Source organism: Equus przewalskii, chromosome 13 (genome assembly GCF_037783145.1).
Source record: "Equus przewalskii isolate Varuska chromosome 13, EquPr2, whole genome shotgun sequence".
In the NCBI taxonomy this organism is placed as follows: domain Eukaryota; kingdom Metazoa; phylum Chordata; class Mammalia; order Perissodactyla; family Equidae; genus Equus; species Equus przewalskii.
The window spans coordinates 652,506-666,427 of NC_091843.1; the positions used below are offsets into that span (position 1 = coordinate 652,506).

At 43.3% G+C, this 13,922-nt stretch overlaps 1 long non-coding RNA gene across 1 annotated transcript; it reads left to right on the top strand.

Annotated features, from left to right (window-relative positions):
* The first annotated feature begins 2,527 nt into the window (after nt 1-2,527).
* Nucleotides 2,528-7,721, top strand: LOC139075225 (uncharacterized). Its single transcript, XR_011525383.1, has 2 exons — nt 2,528-2,663; nt 6,464-7,721. It is a non-coding gene; the product is annotated as an uncharacterized lncRNA (long non-coding RNA).
* The last annotated feature ends 6,201 nt before the right edge of the window (nt 7,722-13,922 follow it).

A 13,922-nucleotide genomic window follows, 5' to 3' on the forward strand; every position in this document is an offset into this window, starting at 1 on the left:
TATAAATACTGCAGGAAGAGCTCTTTGGCACTCTGCCCAAACCCTGCATCAAGAGACTGAAATGAACGCTAGCATGGTTTCTGACAGCTCAAGGCCATGTCCCTAGGATGACTGCTCCAGCCCCCTTAAGTTCCTGCCTGGGACAACTCAAGGCTGCAAGAAGAATTACTCTTTGTTCCAGCCAACCCTTAAAGATAAGGTCCGTGTCTCCTAGTCTCTGTAGGAGTATAGGAGCCTGTCAGCAAATCCCTATGTACATTTCCCCTTTCCTGACTCTGCTGGCCCATCCCTTATTTCACCCTCTCTATTTCCTCTTTCTCCCTTTAAAATGCCCTTACCTCTACACAAATTGAAGTTGATTTCAGTTCACGCTGAACCCTCTTCCCTATTGCAATAATCATTGAATAAAATCTGTTCTTGCTGCTTTAACTAGTGTCCTGCTTTATTTATCTTTGACAGCTGGAAAGTAGTATTCCACCCCCTCCTCCCCTATCAATTAGGATGATGATCAGTGCTTTAAGTGAGACCCTAAATGACTGTGGCTTAGACAAGATGACGTCTAGAACAGCAGCCTAGGCTCACCATGGTGGCTCTGCAATCATCAAGGATCCACGCTCCCATTATCTTGTGACCCACCTCTCTCTTGGGCTGTTTCCTTCCTGTGGCCCAAGAAGGCTGCCCCAGATCTGGACATCTTGTCTGCATTCCAGTCAGCAGAAACTTCTAGAAGTCGGAGGTAGCAGACTTTGCTTGAGTCACATACCACTGACCAGTGACTGCACTCCTGAAGCAAGATGGGATTTTTCAACTTTGGGATTCTTATTTCCTCTCGAGATTGAGAACTGTTTGGTATGAGTGTGGAAGAGGAATTGGGTGGGGAGAGGGTGGGACAGCAGATGAGCTTGATATGTGAGGAGGAGGGTCCTGACAATACCACTACCCTCTCCTCAGGCTCCCGAGTCAGAACAGCTGTGGCCACGGGGTTCAGGTGCAGCTCCGAGGTATAATGAGTGCTTTTGGCTAAGTCACTTCACTGATTTGAGCTTTTGTTTCCACCTTGACAAGCTAATCTTCCCTAAAACGTTCTTCAAACTTTTTTTAACGCAGAGAAACTTATTTTTCAGACAGAAATTTAGAGAGAACCCCAAAATAGATGAAAGTGGAACTTCTCAAGTAGAGAGTGGGAGATTGAGGTGTTGCCCACTGGGTCTTACAGACTCTCTTGGGGGATGGGAACCACCTCCAAAGAACTAGATGCCACAGAAGGTACTAACCACTCCCAGACTTCCGGCCTCACCTTCTTCTATTTAGCAATCAGACCCCTCCCAGCAGAGTTTTGGCTGGGCACATGCCTAGCTTCCCTTCAAGGCTGTGGCCAGTGGGATGTGAGCAGAAATAAAAGGGCAACTCTCAGGTGATGTCCATAAAAAGAAAGCTCTTGGCCCTCTGCTTCCACTGCCACCCCCTCCCACCCCCGGCTGGGAAAGGAGACAACTGGAGTGTCATCTTGGACCCACAGGTGGATACCATGTATCGATGATGGCAAAGCCAACATGCCAGCCTTGGTGCCCCGGTGACCACATGGAACAGTGGAATTACTGCTATGGACCACCCACCTGCCCACCATCTGCACTGTTACCTGAAAGAGAAATGGGGGCCTGTCTTGTTAAAGACAGTGAGTTTGGGGTCTTTTCATGTAGTGGTTTAGCCAGTTGACTAACTAGAAAACCAAGGCTCAGAAGAGCACAGTTTGCTAACCTCTACCTTACTGTCTCCAGCCTTCAGCAGCACTCAGTTTATAGAAGACCATTTCGCTCATTATAACACGTCTCCCTGTGGCTTTGGCCCCCTTTTAAAGCTTCTTCAGCTCCACCCAATAAAGAGATCTGCAGCTCTGCTGGATGAGAGGATCAGAAAAGTTGGATCCAATGAGTCATAAATGTAGATGCTAATTTATAAACTGAGTAGGAACATAAAGCAAGTTAGTAGAAAATCTGATTTCTGTTGCCTTTTCTCCTTGCATCATTTCCTGCCATCTCCCACCTTTTCTTTATTCTTAGCACTCCTCCTCACTCCTCTTTCCCTTTGGATTTTCTCTGGACTGTCTAAATAAGTTGTTCAAATGTGTGACATTCCATGGCTCATCAATGACGGCTCATGGAAAAGTAGGGTGCACACATCTAGGACATGCTGAATGCTGACAACTCAAGCACCAGGAGATAGCAAAACCGCGTGAGAGGTAAACACTGGCAGGGAGCTTTCTTCCTATTGAGATGCTGCTAAACCAGTCAGGTGAAGGCATGCATAGACCAGAAAGACTGACCTCTCCTGAGTAAGGAGGAATTCTGCCAGCACTCAGCCTTTGGACTTGAACTGAGGCATCAGTGCTCTCCTGGGTCTCCAGCCTCTGGCACACCCTTCAGATTTTGGACTTGCCAGGCTCTATAATTACATGAGCCAGCTCCTTAAAATAAATCTCTCTCTTTCTCTCTCCCTCTCTCTCTCTCTCGCTATATATATACACATCCTATTGGTCTGTTTCTCTGGAGCACCCCAACGAATACAAAGGAGGAGAGAGAATTATAAACTGGAGGGAAGAGAACAATGTTTTCAGAGGTGAACGGTGGTAGATTGCAACCAAGAAGAACCAGACAGAAAGTGAAGTAAGTTGACACTTTCAAACCCATTTGGTATAGCTCTGAGGAATTAAGCCAAGTTGAAAGACTTTCCCTTTAGAGAAGGAAATAAAGTAAGTTTGAAAAGTCACATGGCCATTTGAGCAGTGCCTTTAGTCCCACATGATCACTTATATTTATTGCCCAAGATTGGGTGCAACAATGTTAGATTCCAATGTATGCTTTTAGTAAGTGATTACAACAAAATGACAAAATTGGAAACTCCGATTTAAATGAAGCATTGGCCACCCATATGCAGGGATTGCAGATTCCATGAAAAGGTAAGATGGTTCCAAAAGGGTGATTTTTCCAGAAGAAGGCAAAGCTCACCCTAACCTGTGAGTGTGACACTAACTCATCCTGACTGTTGATCCCACAGTCTTCACAGTAACGCCCTGCAGGTCTCAGTGTCCTATCAGTGACTTGCAAACACTTCAGACCCTGACTACAGTGACAAATATCGTAGCCATGTCCACACAGTCACCCAAAGACACAAAAGGTTTATGAGACAAAATACAGGCAAACACTCTGATGCCCTCCCTTACTCCACCCTACGCCCTACCACCTACCCTACCCTACCCAAAATGCTGGCATGACCTGGATTCACAATCTGTAAGAATTGTGACTGGCTGTTTGAAACCCCTGAGCTATTACCTATTGCTTTGGCTGGCCAATCAAACCAGCCAGTGTAGAAAATTTATTTTCTGTCGTTGTCCCAAAGTTCCTAGAGGGAAGAGGGACTCACTGCTTGGAGAGGGTATTGTCACCTAGGAATCAGTAACCAAACCTGGATCCTGAGGGCTCAGTGCCATCTGTGGAAGCTGCCACTCCTACTTTAATTCCATCTTCACAAATATTGAGGCTCACTTAGCATGCCGTCCTATTGCTGAGATCGCCAGATTTAGCAAAGCAAACAATCAAATAAAACCAGGACACCCAGTTACATCTGAATTTCAGACAAACAAGGAATCTTTTTTTTTTTTTAATGTGTGTCCCATGCAATAACAATAATTCCTTGTTTATCTGAAGTTTAAATTTAGCTGAGTGTCCTGTGTTTTATCTGGCAACCCAACTGGCTGTATGCCCTGTCCCTTTACTCTGAAGGTGCTAAATCATATGGATGGGTCCAGGCGGGACAGGATGTGGGAGCTGCTGCTGGGAGGAAGGAGGACATCTGGCTTTTCACTGCTGCCCACATACCCAGCAGCCCCCTGCAGGGTTCACTCACCTGGTGGACACCCTCTGAGGGCACTGGAATTGGCAAGGTGGCACAAACCCTGCTCCTGCTATGTCCACCTGACGCCCAGGTCCTCGTGGAACCTCGGCATCCAAACCTGGGGGATGAAGGTTGTTCCACTGCCACCTCTAGCTCAGAGGCAAAGGGACAGTCGCCAGCCCTATGCAGCTGTTGAACAGAACCCCAGTCTCTCCCTCCTGCAGTCACTCCAGTCTCTACAAGTGATCCTCTCCCTGAGGGAGGGCCTACAGGGGGAATGGGGAATAGCTTCAACTCCATTCCTCCAGAGCCTACATCCCCAGCCTCCTCCTGCCTCCAGTTCTATACATTCCAAAGAAAAGTCTTGCCTTTCCATCAAAGAGCACACTCTGTCCACATAGGGCAAGGCTGTTCATCCCCGCAGAATTAGGACCTTTGGACTTGGTTTTTCTTCTTATTCTCCCTTCTGCCCCCCAGCAGAAAATTGGTCATTGTCTGAAATCGCTCACAGACGGATGGTGTAGTGCAGCACTGTGGTCTTCCCTGCCTTCCTGCCGCTTGGGCTGTCCCCTTAACGTTTGGTTAAGAACAAGGATAAACCTCGCCTCCTGGTCACGGCTTGGGTAGGTCCTGAGTTCCCAGGCCCAGCAGGGTCTCCCTTCATGGCCTGGGTTCTGTTGTGAGGCTGTTGACACATCTGTTTCTCCAATGGGCTGTGAGCAGCGCAAGGACAAGAGCTCCACATTTGTGAAATCAGCACATGAAGTGGAGTCGACTGCAGTTGGACAAGGCGGGCAGGTGGAAAGTATGGGCCATGGTCCTGGGTGTCCCCTCCTTTTACTTTCATCAAACTTTTTCAGTAAACACAGCTTCTTCCCTCTGACACTGCCAAGACCCATCAGATCTGCTGCCAGGTCACAATTCCTTCTGGGGCCTTCTCTCCCTTGTTAACACTTACTTATCTAGACCTTTCTGCCAGGGCTCTCTGGGTCTTCCAAAGTGGCATTAAAAAAAAAACCAAACTCACTAATTATTGCTAATGTGTAAATGGCTGCCATTGGGATAAATTTGAAATTTTGTATTTTTAAAAAAACTAACAGGTATTTACTAAGCTCTGCTATGTGTGTCTCACACTTTTAGGGTCACATAAGGTTAAGACACAAGTTCTTGTATTCAAGAATCATACTGGAAGACAAGATTTAAATACATAAGAACCCATTTAAGAATGACCCAAAGAGACTAGTAGATAATAAAATGCATTTGAAGTGACTTATAAAGGTCATATAAATGACACTGTTTCATCATCTGTGGAATCACAGAGGATTTGATCAGGTTATCCCTAAAGTTTCCTTATTTGTTCCAAATAAATTACCAACTAGATCTTTCAAATTTTATACTATAAAATAATGTGATATGATACTTTGTGCCAGGCACCATTGCTGGCAACTCCTCCAGTCTTCACAAGCATACACAAGGTGGCCATTATTCATTTCCCACTTGGCAGGTGGGGAAATTTAGGCATAGAGAGATTAAGAATTGCCCATGGGCACAGAGCTTTGTGGTGGCGCTGACATTTGAACCTGTAGGGGCAGAGTGAGAATTCCCCGGCTCCTTCCCTTAAGGTTCTTATGGCTGGTCAAATAATTAAAAATGTAGGTTAGCAGAAGAAAATCAAACAAAGTTTAATGACATGTATACATGACAGAAACTTAGGCAAAACTGAGCAACTCGCCACAATGGTCAAAGCCACCCCCCTAAACATCATCTCAACCAAAGACAAAGGAGGATGCTGGGGTAGTGGCTTGGGACCTCAAAGGGGAGGAAGGCAACCCACATGGACATGGGAAAGCAAATGTTTGTTAGACAACTGTTTACGGGACCCCCCATAGAGAATGTGGCCCAAGAGACAGGACTTCGATAAGATGGGCTTGTTGGTGCCTTTCCTAGCACACCTATTTGACATTATACTATAGTTATCTCGGGGCATTAGCTCCTTCCTGGATCAGGCCCTCCATCTCAAATTCCTTCAGGCAATTTAGGGGAAGGCCAAATATTCTTCCTGAGTCTTCTGATCCTCTATGTCTTGAGCTCAAAATAATCTGCATACCAGAGTGGCACATCTTGGAGCTGCCTGCCCTGAACCCCGTCAAACCCAAGGCAGCAGACCCTGGAGTGTGCGTGTAACGCTGGGCCATGATGTCTCTCGGTATAGGCCTGAACCTGTGCTTTCCCATACATATTCACTCACTGTTCAGATGGTACTTCCTTACTTTCTTAATGGGAAAGCAATGTATCATTCTTGGAATGCCTATTCTATTTTCCATTACCCCACAAACTTGGCCCTCTTGGTTCAAACTCATACAATTTGCAACCAAGTTTCTAACATTTTCTTGGCTGTACCTCTTCTCTAGGGATTTGGTTTACTGGAATCTATAAATTTCACTCAGGTTTAGACCCAAAGTCCTGCCTCCTATATCGCATTTCTTTCTTCATTTTCTCAAAATTTATCAGGTTAAACCTTCAATATTTTGTCTCTCTTTTTTCTACCTCTCTTTCTTAATTTTGATTTCAGAGCCTCCCTGGGAGGATTTCCAGAGAGCTTCACTAAAACTTTCCCCGGTGGCTGCTCACGTCTGCTACATCCTGCAGTGTTCACACTTCACGCCACTCTCTCAAGAGTCTGCTGGGGGTGGGGTGGACATGGAGAGGAGCAGACTAAGGCAACTGTACCACGATGAATTCCAATACATGTCCAAGAAGGATCAGTGCTGACAGCTACTGAGGGTTCAGGGAAGGGGTGCATGTGCGCTGGTAGTAGAAGACTTCTAAAGACTTGGGTGGGTGGAGAAGGAAGAGGTGGTATCCCAGGCTGAGGGAGGCAAGACGAATCTGGAGTCTTCAGGTCTCTCAGACCAACCATCTCTTCCCTGGAACAAAGTGCATATGGTATTCCAGGTATTGACAAAGCCCAGAAAAAAGGTAAACCAAAATGTTTTCTTGGAATATTCTCCTCACTTTGGGCTGCGGCTGAGTAAGCTGCTCCACTTCATACATCACACCCACTTCCTACACTGCACCCGATTATTTTCACCCACTCAAGAAGGCACTGTCAGAACGCAGCAAGCAAGCTTGATGCCCCCAGACATGACCTCAGATGGATCTGATCAATTAGAAGGTCAGTCCTCTGAAAAGGGCAGCGCATTAACAGTCACTGATCGGTGTTTGACCCAACACAGAGGAGACTGCCACACAGCAGTGAGACCACTCGGAGTGGAGGCACGGGAAGAAGTAGATTATTAACTCCCAGAAACTGGTGGCCGCTTTTTAAGAAACATTTGCCTTGAACAGTTTCCAGACAATACCTAATGAGTGCTTGCTGGCAGTGCTGGACCGCCTTTAACTTAAATTCTCCCATGGTTCTGAGGGCCAGGCTGGGAGCGGCATGTGTGGACCACACTTTGTCCAAAAGTGAGGTGAAAAACAGTCACACACCTAGCAGAAGATCAGAGATGGTACTTTGAAAGATTAATAATGTATTTCCTTTTTTATGATTAATAAAGATTATCACTGACAATTATTCAAAATGTTTCTAATAGGGGCCAGCCCTGTGGCCGAGTGGTTAAGTTCGCGTGCTCTGCTTCGGCGGCCCAGGGTTTCGCTGGTTCGGATCCTGGGTGCAGACATGGCACCACTCATTAAGCCATGCTGAGGTGGCATCCCACATGTCACAACTAGAAGGACCCACAACTAAAAATACACAACTATGTACTGGGGGGCTTTGGGAGAAAAAGGAAAAATAAAATCTTTAAAATGTTTCTAATAATTATAAAGGGTTGTTCTCGTCTAAAACTCATTTCAAAAAAGGCAAAGGAATTATGATAAGGTTATAATTATGGTTTCAGAGTAATGGTTGTGATTGTTTCCCCAAAGTACTTTTCAACTGCTCCTACACAAGGAGATGCTTTAAAGGATTTGGTCGGGGTTTATGAAAACTGGTCCCTGAAACCAAGACCAGCACCCAAGCACCTTGACACCAGACTCAGCTTAGATTATAAGGAGTAGAAATATTTCTATTTGAGCTTGTTTCTGCTTGAAGTAAAGAAGGTTTTATGGCCCTCAAACCGGGACTTCCTTCTCCTTTCCTTCCAGACCTTGCCGGTGACCCACCTACATCCCTCTAAACCCTTTTTTACAGCAGCACTTCTGAATTATCTCTAGTTTTTCACTTGTAAGTTTCTTTGTTCTTTCTTGAGAATGAGTCTCTCTTCCTGGAGCTGATATATCCTGAAGGCAAAAGACACTTCTATTCTGGACTGTGCTCCTTTGGCTGCTTCCTTCTCCCACCTCTTTTCCCTCTCCTCCCCACTCCCCACCACCCCCACCAGTGGAGGCCCAGGACAAGAAAACCTCAGCCTCCTGGCATCAGGTCCAAGGTTTCAAATACTCACTCTGTAACCGGTCAACCCCTGCTGATGGACTTGGTCTAAAGAAATACGGACCTGAGCAAATGCTCCTGGTTTAAATGAAATTTTGCAGATTTAAAAACAAATCAACCAAACCAGTGATAGTCAGAACTTACAAGATTGTTAAAGAAAGGTATTTAAAAGCAGAATGGCTTTCTCTATGGCATAATCACACTTTAAGAGCCCTGTGAAAGGAGAGGTTGGGAGAGGAATGGGAGCAGCTTTCTAACGGAGGGGATGCTCAGGGCTTTCTGCTCTCAGCGGGAGACGGTACTGGGGACCTGCCCTGAAAGCCCAATGCACTGGCACCTGGCACTTTCTGCTATCTGTAAACTTCTAAATGCCACAGATATTTTACATAGCTCTTTCCAGTTTTAAAACAGTCCCACACCCTTGGTTTCATCTGATCCTCATGAATACCTCGCTAGGTTTCAGTATCATTACCTTAGAAGAGAAAACTGCATCTACTGAGTCCAGAGAAATCAGAGGAGCCAGGAGATAAATGTGCACTGAACTGAACCAGATACAGAAATATGAGTGTTTTAAGGTAAACGGAGTCTCTTCTATTAAGAAGCTCATAATCTATTTGGGGGGAAATGCCCAAAATTAAAATAATAAAAATAACAATAAAAGGATTAAATAAGGGAAGCCAGATACAGACAGTAAGTGAACTGTGAAATGAGAAAGTGCTGAGATGTTAAGTGTACTTAAATCACTTTCATCTCATGATTGGATTAAAATTCCCAAATGTCCTCCACCCACCAAGCTGCCTTCATCCCAAGTCCCTGCTTAATATTCTGGGTTTTACTTAGATTCCTTATGGCATCTATAAAAAGACTTCAGCTGTACACCTTAGCTATGGTGATGTCTGGGCTTGTCACATCCTCTTCAGTCCTGCATTTTCAGTTCAACTCCAGATCAAAACATTTTTTTTTTTTTAAGTCACATGGAACATGAAAAAGGGGTGGGGGATATTTGTCTTCAGTGTTCCAGAAAAGTCTATCTTCACCTAATCCTCAACAGAGTAGATTTTAGAAAACAGTATGATGACTAATGAAGAGAGACAGTATGAGAAGAGGGTGTTTCAGGAAAGAATACCAACCATGCCAAGGAGAGAGTGAGTGAGAAGACGGAGAAAGTCAGAATGTGCCATGGGCAGGACTGTCTCCACCTGACACAGAAGAAACATGGTGTGATAATTATGTGCATACTAAGAGGGATAACAGATTGCGTAAAGTTGGAATCTCCAAAAATCTAGAATGGCACTGACCCATATCCACTGCCCCCAGAAGACACAAATTCGCCCCAAAAGCCTCCTCCTTCATCTGGAGATTCTGTAGCCTTTTATGTGGAGACTGTGATCCTGTCTCCTTATATCACATTGGCAAAAACAGATGCACAGTGGAAACAACTCAAATGTCCGTCAATTAGTGAATGAATAAACAAAATATGGTATATACACACAACGCAACATTATTCAGCCACAAAAATGAATGAACTGCTGATACACGCTATAATACGGATGACCCTCCAAAACTATGCTAAGAGAAAGAAGCGAGACACATGGTGTATGATCCTATTCATATACAATGTCCAGAATAGACCAAATGATAGAGACAGAAAGTCAATGAGTGGTTGCTATGGGAGGGAAGAATGGGCAGTGACTATTAAGGAGAATGGAGTTTCTTTCTAAGGTGATGAAAATGTTGTGGAATGAGTGGTGATGGTTGTACAACTCTGTGATTATACTAAAAGCCACTAGATTGTACACTTTAGAAGGATAAAAATATAGCTGTACAATTTTAGAGTTTTAGTTTAAATTTAAGGAAAACATGAGGGAACTGAATTGTATTAACCTGATGTTTCCCTGGAAACATTAGAAACATCAAAAATAGAACAAACATAACTGAAAACCTAGTTACAAAAAATGGAAAAGAAACAAAGACACAAAAATGAGAATGATGGAAGACAGTCAAATGAGTCCTAACATTGGTGTTCCTAAAGAAGAGAACAGAACACATGAAACGGGGGAAATAAGTAAAGAAGCATTAGACTGAAACTTTTCTGAACTAATCATAAGAATAGTAACTGCCATTTATTGAGCACTTACTATATACGCCAGGCATAGTTTTAAGCACTTTACATGCATGATCTCATTTAATCTCAGAATAATTGAATAAGGTTAGATACTATTATCATCTCTACTGTATTCACAAGAAAACTCAGGCACAGAGAGGTTTAGTAACTTGCCAAAGGAAATACTGCAGTAAACGGAAGAACTGGAATAAAATAAAACTTGAATCTACAGATTTAAAGGGTATAATGTGTCCAGGAAAAACTAATATAACTGTCATTCTGGTAAAGTTTACTCAAATTTATAGATAACGGAAAACCTACATGGGCATCCAGACTGGAAAATCCAAGTTCCGCCCAAAGGGAAACATCACCTTGGCTTCAGATTTCTCCTCAGCATCAACTAGTGTCAGAAGGTCAGGAGGTTGAGCAACGCTAACAAATCCTGAGGAAGCGTGACCCAAGACTTTCATGGTTGGCCCAGCTGTCCTTTAAGTAGAAAGGCTGAAACTACTGTCATTCGTGCTTGAGGTTTCCCACCTGAGAGAACCTTTGCCTGAGTTCAACCAATTCCAGGAAGGAGCTGGCTGGCCGGCCCCAGGTCTTGGGCCACACAGTTCCCATGACTTGGGCATGAGATGTCATGACTGGCCCAACTTGGGAAGAAACAGGTAGAAAAACACAGAGTTGTGAAATAACTGGGAGATGAACTTTGTGGGGTGTGTTGATTGACTGGATGTAGGAACTCTGTGAAAGACTTCAGGGTTTCTGGCACAAGTGATGGGTTGGATGATGGAGCCACTTGCTGAGAAGGGGAATGCTGGGGAAGAGCTGGGAGGAATGCTGTGAGCTCAGTTTTGGACACTTGAATTAGAGGTATCTTCGAGGGGACCAAGTTGAGATGTCTAGCAGACAGCGTGGGCCTGGAGGACAGAGAAAAAGGGTCTTGGGGGGCTTATTTGGGTGTCTCTGACACACAGTTGATAATGGAAGCCATGTGACTTCTGGTAATCATCTAAAAAGAAAGTGTAAAATGTGAAGAAATGAGGGCCCAGGAAAGGGGCCCAGGGAGCCTCAGCATTTAAGTGTTGGGCAGAGAAGGAGGGAGAAGCTAGTTAGGAAGCCTAACAAGGAGTGGTCAGAGAGGGAGAAGGAAATCCAGGAGAGTGTGGTGACATGGGAGTCAAGGGGGAAGATGCTTGCAGAAGAAGGGCACAGGTGACTGCGTCAGAAGGTGCTAAGAGGCACAGTAAGATAAAGGGAGAAAATGAGGATGTCTGTTTCCTTATGGATCAGATTTTTTAAATACATTCCAGGATAAAAGAGCACATGACAAACAGCACACACATAAACTGCCTTTTGTACCTATCAGACCTGGGACTGAGATCAGTACAGAGAAAACTTTGCCAGGGTGAGGAGAAACCCAGTAAATTATAAAAACACCTGTAGTTTCTAAAACGAATTTGAAATAATTATCTGAAAAATGCGTCTGAGAAAAATATATACTTGAAAAATATATTGTGAAAATAGCCAAGAAAACATTGAAAAACAAGGTAATGGGGGAAGACTTTTACTGCCAGTTATTAAAACTTTCCAGCTGCACTGATTAGAACAAGAGCCAGAATAGATAACTTCCAAACCAGAAGAGAAAGCCTCAATACCTTAGTTTTCTGGGGACTGTGGATTAGCTCCTTGATCTCTGGCTACCTTCTTTCTAGTTGGAGAGGCTGGAAATCAAACTCCCTTGCAATTAGTTTTGGCCCTTGAGTGAGATCTCGAAGGCAGAAGAGAGGTGAAGGCCATTTTCCTGCTGCTTCTGATGGAAACATGAGGCTTCTATGAAGAGGAGGGACCTACCTGGCATAAACAGCCCCTTGGCCATATTCTCCATGTGTTCAGTCCCTCTTGGCCACACTCAACCCAAATGTGGGTCCATGAGACTCTGCCTGCTGGTCCTCCAGGTGGAGTAACTGACACAAAAATCTCCAGTCTACTCGTAAGTGTTTATTCGAAGGCAGAGCATGTGCAGCAAGACCAGACTTCTGGCCTAGCTGGCACTGACTCCTGCAATGTCACAAGAGCACAGACACAATTAAAAAGTAACGAACTGGGAAAATATCACTGGAATTAAACTGTAACTGATCATTAATAAATAAGCAAATCCAGCAAAAAGTGCTAGCATTTACCTTGATTTAACTAGATTTAGTTTTTCTGCCATCAGAGGCAATGAGGCCTCAACAAAGGCAACACAGGTAACAGTACTTTATTTTATATTCTATAAAGAGTTCTTGCAAATGAAGGAGACAAAGATGAGTTCAAATGGGCAAAAAATATGAGTAGGCAATTCACAAAAGTGATTCATGAAAACAAGTTTGATTTTACCAGTAATTAATTAAATATAACTTAAAACAACAATGCAAAACCACTGTTCCATCAGATTAGCAAAGATGACAAAAAATGCTAAGACACTGCTGGCAGGGTATGGAGAAGACCCTCCTGCCCCCCACGTCAAAGCACTGCCACCTTTCTGGAGGGCTGGTGACAATACGCATCAAAGCCTTCAACGAGTGCACCTCTTGACAGCAGTTCCAGGATTTTATTGTGAGGAAATATTTAAGGATGTGTACAGAGATTTAGCTACAAGTAATTTTGCAAAAGTGAAAAGTTGGAAACAACCCAAATGTACAAAAACAGTGACGATAATTAAGGTGCATTTGTATAATGGGATACCACACAGTCATTAAAAATGCCATAGAAGTATACTTTTTGACATGGAAAAACGTTTGCAATATATTAGGCAATAAAAGCTAGTTATAACATGATCCCAAATATGCATATACATGAACAGAACAAATTTGGAAGTCTTGATTATTTCTGGCTGCTGGGTTTACAGATGGTTTTTATTTTTACACTTTGCTTATTTATTTATTTATGGTTTATTATTTTTCTGTAATGAATGTACATTTATTTTATAATAATTTTTAAAACCTGGTAATTATGTGAAAGTGAAAGAAGAGAAGAAAGGGCATTAGTAGTCTGAATTCACTTGAATTAAACTGTAACTGATTATCAATAAATAAGCAAATCATAAAGTGCTAGTGTTTACCTTGATTTAACTAGATTTAGTTTTTCTGCTACCAGAGGGAATAAGGCCTAAACAGAAAGTGACTTGAGTTACAGAAAATAAAGTTACAATTCAGGCATATCTAAATTTGAACTGTGAAATCTGTACCTGTTACATATGTCTATGTGTGTTTATATAAAATATTTGGAAGGATATCCACTAACTCTAAAAGTGGTTCCCTTCAGCAGGGTGGAATTAGAGGAGGAGGAAAGATAATCAGCTTTTTAACAATTCTGTATTGTTTGACTTGTTATAACAAGCATGCAAAAATCTGCTTAAAAATGGTTGTAATTATGAAAATATTTAGAAACATGGAGAGTATCTATGGTATAGTGATAAAAAAATCATAATGCAAAATACGTTTACTATGC